General features: G+C 40.5%; 1 protein-coding gene across 2 annotated transcripts in view; it reads left to right on the forward strand.

Moving 5' to 3' along the window:
- Window positions 1-16,250, forward strand: part of MVB12B (multivesicular body subunit 12B) — a 470,401-nt gene that overhangs the window by 122,054 nt on the left and 332,097 nt on the right. The window lies entirely within an intron of this gene.

Below are 16,250 nucleotides of genomic sequence, written 5' to 3' on the forward strand. Positions count from 1 at the left end.
CTTGAACTTTGCATAAATGGAATCATACACACCCTATACTCTTTTGCGTCTGGCTTCTATGGCATTACATTGTCTGTAAGCTTGATCCATAGGGCAGTGTGTACTGGTAGTTCATTTTTCATGGCTGTGTACTATTCCACTGTGTGATGATACCACATTTTGTTCATGTTATTGGTCCAAGGGTATGGCGTAATGGAGAGAGTCTTTTATCACCATCTTAGACAACCCCCCCCAAAACCACAGTGACTTTCCACTCCTCCCTGATAAAGGAAGAGGGAGAGAGGGCCCATCAGCAGGAGAACTTGTGACTTCTTACCTCTGCCCCTGGTCTTGGAAACCCCTCCCAAGATGTTAACTGTCGTGTGGCATTTAATGATCTTCAGCATCCAGGCTTTAGCAGACATGTGGCACCCACCAGGCCAAAGATCAGAACTCCAGAATGCCCCAGTTCTTCCCCCTTAGCCCTAGAGCCTGGTTTGGGAGCGGGTACTGTAACTGGTCCGGGGTCTGGGGGCACAATGGGCTAACAGATGAAGGAAGGGAAGCCACAATGCAGGTGTGTGGCCAGGCAAAGCTCTCCCCCCCACCCCCAAAGCTCCCTCACAGTGAAGGTGGAGGGAAGGGTGGCAGACAGGAGCCTTCCCAGCCCTCCCAGGGCTTAGGCGTATCATCACTCAGCACAACGCAGCTGGGTACTTACAAGTGCCCACGAGTGTCACAAAGAAGGGCTGTATCAAACTGGTGTCTGCGGTGAGGTGGACCCCCTGGGGAAGGCACTTGGAGCCGAGACCTGAGGCGGGCTGGGAGCTGGCCAGAAGAAGGAGCAGCGGGGCGAGGTGGGATGGAGGGAAGAAGAAGGTTCCACGCAAGGTCCTGGAGTTCGTGTAGGGCAGGCTCTGGGCACTGGGAGAAGGGGGAGCTGTGGGAGGTGGGGCAGGGGCAGGACGAAGTCAGACCCGTGCTTCGGAAGGACCGTTCTCATTGGTGAATAATGGGTTGGACAAAGTTAAATGCAGGGAGGTCATTTACTCATCTGTAAAATGGGGTAATAACGCCGACCTCACGGAGGCGGAACAAAGGTGTTAGCGCTCTGTTCCTGTTCAGGTGGTGGTGTTCCTGATTGAAGGGTGGGGGGGGAAGCAGGGAGGCGGGGCCAGCAGATCCCGCCCTGTAGGCACCTAACACGTGCTCTTGATTAAATGAGTGACTAGCGGTCATTTCCGCCTCCACGTTCAGTCTTTTCAGGGGATTGGCAAGGCCAGGTAAATCACACAAGGCCTAATAATACCTCCCTCATGGCGTTGTTGATCATTTGGAGACAGACCAGTTCATAAAGTAAGTATCCCCGTGTAAATCCTTAGTAAACTGTAGCTGCTGTGGTTTCGGCTGATAAAACGGCTCTGAAGGAGGTGTAGGGGGGATGGTGAGGCCGTGACTCCTCCTTCCGGGCACCAAGCATCCTCATATCCCATCCCATCGCGAGACTGTAGGCCCCACCCCACCCCCACCCTGACTCTGCCTTCTCTCCATCTCCACGTGCCCACCCTGCTCTGAGCTCCCTGTTTCTCAACTGGATCCTGCTTGAGGAATCACAGCTGCCAGGGTCGTGCTGCTTCCACGCTTGGCCCCGACTAGTTCTCCACTCTACAGTCAGAATGAGCTCTGACAAGTACACCAGAGCCCATCACTCTCCCCTCAGGGCTCCCTGGTGGCTTTCCATTGAGATTAGAATAAAACCCCGACTCCTTCACTCCCGGGCGGGCAGTGGGGCAGTGGGGCATCACCGGCCTGCCAATGTCACCTCTTACCTTGCTCCCAGCCGCTCTGCTCCACGCATGTTGGTTCTCCTGCCCCAGGTCCCTTTCTGTCTCAGGGCCTTTGCATTTTCTGTTCATGCTCCTGGAAAGTTCTGTCCCCATATCTTTATAGGGTTGGTTTAGCTCTTTTAGTTAAAATGCCTTTTTTTCTCCCAACAAAGACCTACCCTGACCAACCAATCTAAAGTAACAACTCCTTATTGATTCCCTAGATTTATTTCTTGTAGCACTTATCACCCTCTGAAAATTTTTTATTCATTTATTTATTTTCTTGCCTAATGGGTGTCGAAATCCAGTTCAAGCTCCATGAGCAGAGGGACTTATCTCCCAGCAACAGAATAATGTCCAGCACATAGCACGTATTCAATATGTAAAATATAAGGAATGAATGGACAGAGATGGACAGAGTGGTGGTGGTGATGGCAGCAGAGAGACGTGATGGAGGTGACCATGATGCTGAGAAGAAGTGGGGAGGGGGGATTAGTGAGGATGATCCTGGTCACTCAGATGTCCTTGTCTGTGGCTAGCTGGTGCCCTTTGCATGTCAAGGGCACATTCTGAGAAGAGATTTGGGGTTCACTGCTCTCGGGACTATCTCTGAACATCCCCCAGTCTACAGAACACCCCAGAGCCCCAGCCATGAAGCCCAGCTTTCCTCCCTGTTTAATATTCTGCTTAAACTTTACATACCCTGTTTAAACATTTCAGTACCTTTGCATCGATTCTGCTCCTCACGGAAAATAAAAATATTTTGGTACTGCAAATAAAAAGCAAATATTTGACACCACTTCGCATTTTTCAGTGCATTAATTAGCAATTTGCTGGATAAATAGTGCTGTGTAAATCAACGATCACTTCCCAATAATTAAAAGCCAAGTCAGATGTTATTGGAAAACCCACCGGTATATGCTCCAACTCTGGGAAGTGTTACCCCTTGCAGCTGTGGCTGGAGCAGAATAGCCCAAAGAGTGTGTAGGTGGTCCTGGTCTGGCCACCCCCTGAATTCCAGATATGGTTGCAGGGAGAAAGGGAAGGGGCTAGAGGTGCTGGCAGTGCTGGAGGTCTGGGGTGGCTTGCTGAGCCTCTCAGTGCCCCACAGGAGATTGGGGCAAATGTGAGACAGATTTGGCTAAAGTTTTGTGATTAGAATGAGTTGGTCTGGAGCAGTGGTTCCGTGCATGGACTTGGGAATCCAACAAATGCAGGGGAAAGCCCCAGATCAGCCACTTGCTGTCTGTGTGACCCCAGACGAGGTACTTCTCCTCTCTGAGTCTCAGGTCTTTCATCTGTAAAATGGGTATAATTAAAGTCCTATTTCACAGGACTGAGAATAAGTGGTTGGAATGTATGTGCTTAGCCCATGGTGTGCACTCAACAAATCCTGGTAGTTGATTGTTATTTGCTGTTTTTCTTCTGGGTGATTTGCTGTGGGTCTAATCTCTCTATGCCCCTGTGCCTCTTACCTTTATGCTTTTTCTCAGTGCTGCCCACACAAAGAAGGTAGTGAGTTAAGTCTTTGCCCATCACCTCTTTGCTTAGCCTCTCTCCAAAATATCTTCCTGGTCTGTGAAGCAAAATCCTAAAGACTGATTGGGAATCCTCTCTAGTCCTTGACTTGGCTGGGATGGAAGGAAGGAGGGCAGGGATGGCCCAGCTGGTGGGGTACCATAGGGCCAGGGCGGCAGGAGGGTGACTTTCTCCCCTAAGCTGTGTGGTCTCAAACCTGAGGAGTGGGACTTCCCTGGTGGCGCAGTGGTTAAGACTCCATGCTCCCAATGCAGGGGGCCTGGGTTTGATCCCTGGTCAGGGAACTAGATCCCACATGCATGCCACAACTAAGAGTTTGCATGCCACAACTGAGGAGCCCACGAGCCGCAACTAAGGAGCCCACCTGCCACAACTAAGACCCAGTGCCACCAAATAAATAAATAAGATATTTAAAAAAAAACAAAACCAGAGGAGCCCACGGCACAAGGTAGCTGAGAAGCCAAGTCCTGTGGCTCAGAAAGATTGGAATCAGATGGCGAACCGAGACTTTTTGTTTAACTGCTTCCTCCCCTCCTCCCGTTCCTTTTGAAATTACTATGTAGGGATACTTATTTATATAGGGATGTAAAAATAGGGGAGCACAGAGAACAGGTACCACCGCCACACGAAGGAGAGTGACACTGATGCATTAGAAACGGGAAGAATTTCTACCAATACTGGAGGAACCTGCCTGGGGAAAGGGCTCTCACACATTTGTGGGACACACTGTGTGGGAAGAAGTCCTCTCGGGAGTAATTAGAGTTTCCAGTGATGGTGCACCTACTGTGCGCCAGACCCTGGGCCGAGAAAGTCACACACGTGGTGAATCGTCATCAGAGCACAGGGGTGAGGTGCTGTCACTGACCTCATTTTGTACAAGAGGGAACTGAGGCCCCGAGAGTCTGTCCCTTGTTCATAGTTGCACAGCTAATAAGTGGCCAAACTGGGACTTGAAGCCATGCCCATCTAACTCCTGAGCCCATGGTCTTAACTCCCAGGCTAGGTGGCCTCCCTACATGTAAGGGATCCCTATCAGAACCCCATAACTCACCTAAGCGCAGGGAGGCAGAGCCTGAAGATGAGGCGGCTGGGGGCAGTAGGTGGGAGCAGTTTCTGTGAGTGCCTCGTGCAGCGAACCAAGGTGCCAGCTTGCAGCTTTCTTCAGAGGCCGGCTGGGAAGAGTGAGTTGCAACCACTGCTGGGTCCTGGTGTGGACGGCCATGCCCGATAGAGACAGAGGGCAGCACCCAAGCAACTTGGAGCTGCGTCCCCAGCTTCAGAGCTGAGGCTCACTGGCAGAGCACAGATGTTCCCATGATGTACGTGCATTAGTATCTTACCTTTCTTACTCCCCTCAGAGAATGAAACCCAGACGTAGCAAACTAAACCTTCAGCAAACCCAAATGTTTCCTCATCTGGGACGGGAAGATTAGCACGGGGTTTCTTTCTCACAGTGAGAAACGCTCACTGTGAGGATGACCAAAGGAAGACCACTGGCCATGTGAAAAGACAAGGAAAGGATCAATGCAGATGTTTCCCTCTGAGATAAACTTCCTGCCAGAATCAGCAGAAGTCTTTAGAAAATCTCCAGTTTGTACGCCCAAGGAGATTCAAAGGGCCATTGTATATCTGAAAAAAGTATACTCCGAGACTAGAAAAGATTGTTTTCAGCTAAAAAGTGCAATTGCTGCATTTATAAAGGCAATGGAGGAAGGAAGTAGCAGATTGAACACTGCAGTAAAACAGAACCCATGGTTTAAAAGGTGGGCCTCAAAAAAAACCTTTCCATAATTCAGAATAAAGGAATAAAGGAATGGACGTGATTAGTGGAAAGACACCTTGAAGAAAAGCCCTACAAATAGAATAAAATGAGCGATAATCAAAGGAATAATGAAACAAACCTGCCCTTTGAACATTAGGTAAAGCTAATGAAAAGTGACCTATAGCCAGGTGAAATAATCGAATTTCAAGGATTAAAGGGGAAAAGTCCTATAAATATACAGGCAGGAGAAAAATGTTGCCAACTGTATTAGCTGTAGAATAGATTTGGCCGTGTGTACAGAGTGCCAAAGTAACAATGGCGGAACAGTGTGAAAGATTTCTGTTTCGGTACAAAAGTACGTGATTCAAGCTTTGCATGGGGACTGCCCTGTGAGGTTTCCCAGTGCTCTGAAGTAGTAGAACATAGACTTCTGTCTTGTCGCTCTGCCATTCTTAGGGTGTTAACTTCATCTGCAAGGATCCTTGTTACAAGCAGCAGAATCAAGTAATAATAATAAAAGCCGGGCACACTTCCCCTCCCCCTTTTAAAATCACCACCCAGAGGTTCTGCACATAATACTATTCCCATCCCATTGGCCAGAACTTAGTTACATGACTGCTCCTAGCTGCAAGCGTGGCTGGGAAATGTAGTTTGTATTCTGAGAAGCTATGTGCCTGGCTAAATGTTAGGGTTTTGTTATTACAAAAAAGAAGAGAATGGTTATTGGAGAACTCTTACTCCAATGCACTAAAACTAGAAATTAAAGATAAAATGAGAAAAAGAAAACCAAACTCAGTAATTCTCTACCACCTAGAAATTTTTAAAATTCCCTATTAACTAGCACTTGGGTCAAAGAGGATATAAGCAGACACTGCAGAAAACCTAGAAAACAAAGAAAATAAACTACATAACACAATCTGTGGGAAATGGTTATAGTAATACTCAGAGGAGAAGCCTTGAATATTGATATCAATAAACAAGAAAGATGAAAATGAGAAAATTAAGCATCTGATCTAAGAAGTTAGGAAAAGAGCAGGAAACTTGGAAAGATAAAAGGAGAAATTATGAGTTAATAAGAAGAAAAATAGAAGTCATTTTATGAGGAAACCAGTAAAACAGATAAACCACAAGATAAACCTAATTGAGATAAAGGGCAAGAAGGCCTGAATACACAAAAGGAGAAACGATAAAGGAAAAATAACCACAGAGAGGGAGAGGACAGTAAAGAGTCATGAAACTGCTTTGTTCAACTTTACGTAAATACACTTAAAAACCTGGATGAATTTGATAACTTTTTACCAAAATATAAATGACCAAACCCAATTCAGGAAGAGATAGAAAATCTAAACATTTTCATATAGAAATTGTTAAAGTAGATAAGGAGTTATCACCTTAAAAAGTACCAGGCCCAGATGGTCTTGCAGAGAAATTCTTCCAAACCTCTAATGAGCAGATAAGTCCAATATTATTTAGACTGTTTCAGACTTTTTAAAAAGGGGATTTTTTTCTAATTATTTTAATAAAGCAAGTAGAACATTAATACCCAAATGTTAGAAAGATCTCACACGGAAAAGAGAACCATAGTCACTTATGAAAAGCAGTGCAAAAAAATCATAAATAAATCTTAAGTTAACCAAATCTAACAGCACATTGCATAATGACCAAATGGGGTTCATTTCATGAATCTACAGATTGTTCAATATTAGGAAATATACGAATATAGCTCATCATAGCAATAGATCTAAGGAGAAAACTTACGTTAACGTCTTCATAGACACCAAAAGGCATTTGAAAAGACTTGGCATTCATTTTTGATAGAAATACTTCATAAAAAAGGGATGGGTAGATTCTTCCTTAACATGATAAAGAACATCTGTCTTGGCACAAGAGTCAGCATCAAGCTTAATGAGGAAACACTGAAATATCCCCGCTAAAATCAGGAGCAAGACAAAAATATCTGCCGTCATACTGTTATTAAATGTTGAGCTAAAGGTACCAGCCAATAGAAAGAGATTAAAGGGATTTCAAAAAATGGGACATGGAAGTCAAACACTATTTGCAGATGATATGTTCGTCTATCCAGAAAACACAAGGGAATCAAATTTAAAACTACTATAAACAGCAGGAGAATTCAACAAGGTAGTGGGATGCAATTTGATATGTGGAAGTTAACTTTTTATATACGAAAACAAGTTAGAAGATATAATGGAAAAAAAGTCCTCATTTATAACAGCAGAAAAAAATTCAGCAATAAATTTATCAAGAAATTTATACAACCTGTGAGAAAACACTTCTGAAGGACCTGAAGAAGACTTGAACTAGTGGAAAAAATATATAGTGTTCTTGGATAGGAAGACAGAGCATCATAAAAAAAGTAATTTCTCCCCAAGTTAATTTATAAATTTATTTATTTATTTATTTTGGGTTGTGTTGGGTCTTTGTTGCTGCGCGCAGGCTTTCTCTAGTTGCGGCGAGCGGGGGCTACTCTTCGTTGCGGTGCGCGGGCTTCTCATTGCAGTGGCTTCTCTATGTTGCAGAGCGTGGGCTCTAGGTGCACAGGCTTCAGTAGTTGTGGCATGTGGGCCCAGTAGTTGTGGCTTGCGGGCTCTAGAGCTCAGGCTCAGTAGTTGTGGCACACGGGCTTAGTTGCTCCGAGGCATGTGGGATCTTCCCGAACCAGGGCTTGAACCCGTGTCCCCTGCATTGGCAGGCAGATTCTTATCCACTGCGCCACCAGGGAAGCCCTCCCCAAGTTAATTTATAAATTTAAGGCAAGCCTAATTAAAATGTCAGTGTGGTTTAAAAAAGAAAAACTAGACAAGCTGATTTTAAAATTCACATGAAAAACAAAAGTAAGAATAATGAGGGGGTACTAACCCTATAGCAGTTAAAGTCCCCCACAACTAAAACAAAGCTATTCTGGTACCTGAAGAGATAGGCAGGACAATAGATGAGAAAACAAACTCTAGAATACAGTATGTTAGTACAAGTTAAAGGAGCCATCTCCAGTAGGGATGTGTGAAGTTAAACTGATAAACACAGCCCTAGTAGGAGACTTCATCAAACCACTCTCAGTATTTTACTTCTCAAATTGACAGGAAAAAAAAAAAAAAAGCCCAGAAAAGAACAAGCATGGGCAAGGATGTGATAAAATTGGAACCCTTGTGCCCCGTTGGTTAGGAATGTAAAATAGTGCAGCCGTTATGTAAAACAGTATGGCAGTTCCTCAAAAAATTAAAAACAGAATTACCATATGATCCAGCAATCCCACTTCTGGGTGTATATCCAAAAGAATTGAGAAAAGGATCTTGAAGAGATATTTGCACGCTTGTTCATAACAACATTATTGACAATAGCCAAGAGGTGGAAGCAACCTAAATGTCTATTGACAGGTGAGTGATAAACAAAGTGTGGCAAATACATACAGTGGAATACTATTCAACCATAAAAAGGAAGGAAATTCTGACACATGCCACAACATGGATGAGCCTTGAGGACATTATGCTAAATGAAATAAGCCAGTCACAAAAAGACAAATACCATATAATTCAACTTATATAAGGTACCTAGAGTACTCAAATTCAGAGACACAAAGTAGAATGGTAGTTGCCAGGGCCTGGAGGGGAAGGGGTAAATGAGAAGTTGTTGTTTAATGGATACAGAGTTTCAGTTTTGCATGATGGAAAAGTTCTGGAGATCTGTTGCACAACAACAGATATACTCAGCATACTGAACTGTGCATATAAAAAGGGTTAAGGTTTTTTTTTTTACTATATGTTTCTATATGTTTTACTATATGTTTACTATATGTTTTTTAAAATGATACAAAATTTTGAATTGTTAATGGAGCATAGCAATAAAATATATAAAATATATATAAATATATAAAATATATTTAAGATCACTTTAGTACATTAATCTTGTATTAAGCAATTTTGCTCAATCCTTCTATATACTTCTATATAGTTTGTATATAGACTCTATTGGATTTTTTTAATGTAGATAATCATATCACCTACAATTTTTTTTCTTTCAGTCTTTATTTTGTTTCTTGTCTTGTGTGATCCATAACTTCTAATACATTGTTAAATAAAATTGTAATAAAGGTTATCTTTGCCTCATACCTGATTTTGAAGGAAATGCTTCTAACATTTCACCATTAAGTAGAATGTTTGCCATAGGTTTTTGGTACCCCCTCTGTATCTTCTCTATTCTTTTTTTGTAAAGAGTATTTCCCCTCATGAATGGTATTGAACTTTATCAAATGCTTTTTTATAGATATATTAAAATCACTTTATGGTTTTTCTCTGTTCATTTGTTAATGTAGTAAATTACATAGATTTTCTCATCGTAAATTAAAGTTTAAATCCAACTTTGTCATTTTTTATACAGTGCTGGATTTTGTCTTAATATTTCATTTGGGACTTTTGCTTCTATGTTCATGAGATAAAGTCCTCTTTTCTTTTATCATACTATCATTTTTTGTTTGTTTTTTAATTAAGACATTGCCAGCCTCCTTGAAAGAGTTGGAAAACAGTATCTCTTCTGTTCTTTGAGTAGTTTCTTTAAGACTAGTGTGATTGTTAATTTTTTTTTCATCTTTATTGGAGTATAATTGCTTTACAATGGTGTGTTAGTTTCTGCTTTATAACAGAGTGAATCAGTTATACATATACATATGTTCCCATATCTCTTCCCTCTTGCATCTCCCTCCCTCCCACCCTCCCTATCCCATCCCTCTAGGTGGTCACAAAGCACCGAGCTGATCTCCCTGTGCTATGCGGCTGCTTCCCACTAGCTATCTATTTTACGTTTGGTAGTGTATATGTGTCCATGCCACTCTCTCGCTTTGTCACAACTTTCCCTTCCCCGTCCCCATATCCTCAAGTCCATTCTCTAGAGGGTCTGTGTCTTTATTCCTGTCTTACCCCTATGTTCTTCATGACATTTTTTTTTCTTAACTTCCATATATATGTGTTAGCATACGGTATTTGTCTTTTTCTTTCTGACTTACTTCACTCTGTATGATAGACTCTAGGTCCATCCACCTCATTACAAACAGCTCAATTTCGTTTCTTTTTATGACTGAGTAATATTCCATTGTATATATGTGCCACATCTTCTTTATCCATTCATCTGATGATGGACACTTAGGTTGTTTCCATCTCCTGGCTATTGTAAATGAGCTGCAATGAACATTTTGGGACATGACTCTTTTTGAATTTTGGTTTTCTCAGGGTATATGCCCAGTAGTGGGATTGCTGGGTCATATGGTAGTTCTAGTTGTAGTTTTTTAAGGAACCTCCACACTGTTCTCCATAGTGGCTGTACCAGTTCACATTCCCACCAGCAGTGCAAGAGTGTTCCCTTTTCTCCACACCCTCTCCAGCATTTATTGTTTCTAGATTTTTTGATGATGGCCATTCTGACTGGTGTGAGATGATATCTCATTGTAGTTTTGATTTGCATTTCTCTAATGATTAATGATGTTGAGCATTCTTTCATGTGTTTGTTGGCAGTCTGTATATCTTCTTTGGAGAAATGTCTATTTAGGTCTTCTGCCCATTTTTGGATTGGATTGTTTGTTTTTTTGTTATTGAGCTGCATGAGCTGCTTGTAAATTTTGGAGATTAATCCTTTGTCAGTTGCTTCATTTGCAAATACTTTCTCCCATTCTGAGGGTTGTCTTTTCGTCTTGTTTATGGTTTCCTTTGCTGTGCAAAAGCTTTGAAGTTACATTAGGTCCCATTTGTTTATTTTTGTTTTTATTTCCATTTCTCTAGGAGGTGGGTCAAAAAGGATCTTGCTGTGATTTATGTCATAGAGTGTTCTGCCTATGTTTTCCTCTAAGAGTTTGATAGTGTCTGGCCTTACATTTAGGTCTTTAATCCATTTTGAGCTTATTTTTGTGTATGGTGTTAGGGAATGATTTAATGTCATACTTACAGGTACCTGTCCAGTTTTCCCAGCACCACTTATTGAAGAGGCTGTCCTTTCTCCACTGTACATTCCTGCCTCCTTTATCAAAGATAAGGTGACCATATGTGCATGGGTTTATCTCTGGGCTTTCTATCCTGTTCCATTGATCCTTCTTTCTGTTTTTGTGCCAGTACCATACTGTCTTGATTACTGTAGCTTTGTAGTATAGTCTGAAGTCAGGGAGCCTGATTCCTCCAGCTCCGTTTTTCGTTTTCAAGATTGCTTTGGCTCTTCGGGGTCTTTTGTGTTTCCATACAAATTGTGAAATTTTTTGTTCTAGTTCTGTGAAAAATGCCAGTGGTAGTTTGATAGGGATTGCATTGAATCTGTAGATTGCTTTGGGTAGTAGAGTCATTTTCACAATGTTGATTCTTCCAATCCAAGAACGTGGTATATCTCTCCATCTATTTGTATCATCTTTAATTTCTTCCATCAGTGTCTTATAATTTTCTGCATACAGGTCCTTTGTCTCTTTAGGTAGGTTTATTCCTAGGTATTTTATTCTTTTTGTTGCAATGGTAAATGGGAGTGTTCCCTTAATTTCTCTTTCATATTTTTCATCATTCGTGTATAGGAATGCCAGGGATCTGTGCATTAATTTTGTATCCTGCTACTTTACCAAATTCATTGATTAACTCTAGTAGTTTTCTGGTAGCATCTTTAGGATTCTCTGTGTATAGTATCATGTCATCTGCCAACAGTGACAGCTTTACTTCTTCTTTTCCGATTTGGATTCCTTTTATTTCCTTTTCTTCTCTGATTTCTGTGGCTAAAACTTCCAAAACTATGTTGAATAAGAGTGGTGAGAGTGGGCAACCTTGTCTTGTTCCTGATCTTAGTGGAAATGCTTTCAGTTTTTCACCATTGAGGACCATGTTGGCTGTGGGTTTGTCATATATGGCCTTTATTATGTTGAGGAAAGTTCCCTCTATGCCTACTTTCTGCAGGGTTTTTATCATAAATGGGTGTTGAATTTTGTCGAAAGCTTTCTCTGCATCTATTGAGATGATCATATGGTTTTTCTCCTTCAATTGATTGTTAATTTTATGTGTCAACTTGACTGGGCCATGGTGTGGTCAAGCATTATTCTAGGTGTATCTGTGGGGAGTATTTTGGATGAGATTAACATTTGAACTGGTAGACTGAATAAACCAGATTGCTCTCCCTGATGCAGGTGGGCCTCATCCAATCAGCTGAAGGCCTAAATAGAACAAAAAGGCTTACCTTTCTTCAAGTAAGAGGGAGCTCCTTTTGCCTGACTGCCTTTAACTGGGATATTGTTTTTTTCCCACCTTTGGTCTCAGACTTAAACATTACCTCTTTCCAGGTCTCAAGCCTGCCAGCATTTGGATTAGAATTACACCATCACTTCTCCTGAATCTCAGCTTGCCAACATACGCACACGTATACATATTTCCTATTGTTTCTGTTTCTCTGGTGAACCCTGACTAATACAACTTTGATTATCTGTTCATTGAATGTTTGGTAGAAGTTGACTATTACCATCTGGGCCTGGTGGGCTTTTTGGATGGAAGAGTGGTAGATTTTACATTAATGATTCAATTCTTTAATGATTATAGGTCTCTTTAGAGTTTCTAATTCTTCTTAGGACAATTTTGATAAGTTATATTTTCTTGGAAATTGGCTATCTGTGACTAGGCTTTAAATTTTATTGGCATAAATTTGTTCAAAACATGATTTTTAGAATTACTATTTTCTCTGTGTTTCTTTTCTTTAATTTTTAATATCACTTATTTGTGCCTTCTCTTTTTCTTAACTAGTTTTTAATTTTATGATTTTATTGTTGCTCGGTTTTAAATTTAATTATTTTCTGCTCATTATTATCTCCTTCATTTTTCTTTCTTTAGTTTACTCTGTTATTCTTTATCTAATTTCTTAAGTTGTGTGCTTAGTTTATTAATTTTCATTCTCTCTTCTCGCCTAATATAAAGCTAAACCTGGCCCTCCAAGTACTACTTTGGCTGCATCCCAGAAGTTTTGATATGTACTATTTGAAATATCCAGTTCTTTCTTTGTTCCATAAGTTATTTACAGCTGTGCTGTAACATGGAGCGTCATTGCTAATCTTCTTATTAGTTTTAATTTAATTGCATTGTGGTCAGAAAATATGATTTGTATGCTAGCAACTCTCTGGAATTTGTTGAGATTTTGCTTTATGGCCTGATATCTGTCATTTCTGCAAACATCTATTATGTGCTTGAAAAAATAGGTTTTCTATAATTGTTTGTTGCCGGGTTCTATGTTTGTTCATTATATCAAGCAAGTTAATTGTCTTATTCAAATGCCCTAGTCCCTTACAAAATTTTTGTCTGCTTCATCTATAAATTACTGAGTCTGTTTAAAATTTTCCATTACGATATAGTGGGTTTTTTTCAATTAAAAAATAATCTATTACATATTTGCTTTATATATTTTATGTGACCATGGTGTTAGGTGCATATATAACACAATTATTATATATAAGGTGAGGTGGTCCATTATCATTATGTACTGTTGATATTCTTTATACCTAATGGTGTTTTCTGTCTTAGAGTCTAGTTTTTTTCCCCTGATATTAATATAGCTACCCCAACATTTATTTAATATTTAGTTGATATAATTATTCTATCTCTATACTTTCAATTTTTTGTCCACAAATGACTAGACTTTGATTTTTAAAATTCAATCTGAAAATCTGATTTTTAACTGGATACAGTTTAGTCCATTTACATTTATTATAAGCTGCCAATTGGTCCGTATTTAGTTCTAGTACAATTATTTTGCACTTTTATTTTTACCATAATTTTATTTGCTTATTTTCTTATCTTTTGGATTGATTGAATTTATACTCATTTTCTTCTTTCTACATTCTATTTCTAGTCTTAGAGTGGTTACCTGTACATTTTTTTTAAAATAAACTTTGTTTGTTTGTTTTTGCGGTACGCGGGCCTCTCACTGTTGTGGCCTCTCCCGTTGCGGAGCACAGGCTCCGGACGCGCAGGCTCAGCGGCCATGGCTCACGGGCCCAGCCGCTCCGCGGCATGTGGGATCTTCCCGGACCGGGGCACGAACCCGTGTCCCCTGCATTGGCAGGCGGACTCTCAACCACTGCGCCACCAGGGAAGCCCAAAAATAAACTTTTAATTTTAGAATAGTTTTAAATTTACAGAAAAGTTGTGACGATAGAACAGAGGTTCTTATATGCCTCACACTCAATTCTCCCTATTTTTAACACCTTATGTTAGTATGATTTGTTTGTTACAGTGAATGAACCAATATCAGTACATTGTTATTACCTGAAGTATATATTGTATTCATATTGCCTTAGATTTTACCCAGAATTCTTTATCCCAGAATCTCATTCAAGTTACCATATTCCATTTATGTCTCCTTAGGTTCCTCTTGGCTGTGGCAGTTTCTCAGAATTTCCTTGGTTTCAGTGACAATTTTAAGGAGTACTGGGCAGTTATTTTGTAGAAAATCCAACTGGGATTTGTCTGGTGTTTGTTTTTTTGGTTTGTTTTTCACGATTAGACTCAGGTTATGGATTTGGAGGAGAAAATCACAGACTTAATGAGCCCTTTTTGCTTTGCATCTCATCAAGGGTATCAACGTGACTTATCCCCATTGGTGTTAATCTTGATCACCCGGCTGAGGTAGCATTTGTCAAGTTTCTCCTGTGTAAAGTTACTCTTTTTCTCCATCTCCATATTTTATCTGCTCTTTGGAAGAGATTCGTTATGTGAACAAATTCACTATGTTCAGCCCACATTTTAAGGAATGAGGAGTTATACTCCACTTTTCTGAAGGCAGAGAATCTACTTTGTCTCTGTGAATTCGACGACTTTAGGCATCTTATATAAGTGGAATCATACAATATTTGTCTTTTTGTGTCTGGCTTATTTCACTTAGCATAATATCCTCAGAGCTCATCCATGTTGTGGCATGTGTCAGAATTTCCTTCCTTTTTAAAGCTGAATAGTATTCCATTGTATATATTTGCCACATTTTGTTCATTTATTTTATCTGTCAATGAACATTTGGATTGCTTCCACCTCTTGGCTATTGTGAATCATGCTGCAATAAGCAGGGGGTATACAAATATCTCTTTGAGATCCTGTTTTCAGTTATTTTGGATGTATACCCAGAAGTGGGATAGCTGGATCATGTGGTAATTCTGTTTTTAAGTTTTTGAGGAATTGCCATACTGTTTTCCATAATGGCTGCACTGTTTTACATTCCCATCGACAGGGCACAGGGTTCCAGTTTTATCACATCCTTGCCAATGCTTGTTATTTTCTGTTTTTTTGGTTTTGTTTTGTTTGTTTGTTTTGCTAGTAAGCCATCTTAATAGGTGTGAGTTGGTGTCGCAATGTGATTTTGATTTGCATTTCTCTAATGATCAGTGATGTTGAGCATCTTTTCATGTGCTTATTAGTGACTTTTGAGTATTTTTAATCTCAGTCATTCTCTCCTTGAATGATATTTGTCTCATTCTCTTTATTCCCTCTTTCCCCTGCCTGTTCCAGAGCGCAGATTTTCTTTTTCAAGTCCACCCTTCCCTGGGAGCACAGCCCCTGCGGTTGGTAGGTCCAAACTTCTCTCCCAACTCAGACCCAAAGCCTTGTCTCCTGTCCCCATGTGAGCATCACCTCCTCTCACCCCTCTCCCTGGCCACCTGCTGTGACAGCTCCTGTGCTTACCTCTCTGGTTTCCAGTTCCCACTTTATTTCTTGCTACTGGAAAAGTCCTCTATGTTTCTGTAAGCTCAACTGTTTGTTACATTGTATTGAGCATTTCTAGGTGTTTATGGCAGGAAGATTTGGGGGATATCTGGTCCACGGTATTCCCAGAACGAGAAGCCCTTCCAACTCATTTACAAAGCTAAATAAACCCGACAAAAGATAGCACAAAGAAGAAGGCTACAGGCTAATCTCATTTACAAACATAGATGCAAACATCTTAAATGAAATATTAGCAAATTGAATCTAGCAATATATAAAATGAATATTCCACAATGACCAGGTAGGGTATATTATTGGAAAGCAAGGACAGTTCTATTTTAGGAACTCTATTAATATAATTCATCATATTAATAGGCCAAAAGGGAAAAACCAAGGATGATAAAAAGGCATTTGATAACATTCAGCATCCATTTTATAGAA

This window comes from Stenella coeruleoalba, assembly GCF_951394435.1.
Source record: "Stenella coeruleoalba genome assembly, chromosome: 7".
Taxonomy (NCBI): domain Eukaryota; kingdom Metazoa; phylum Chordata; class Mammalia; order Artiodactyla; family Delphinidae; genus Stenella; species Stenella coeruleoalba.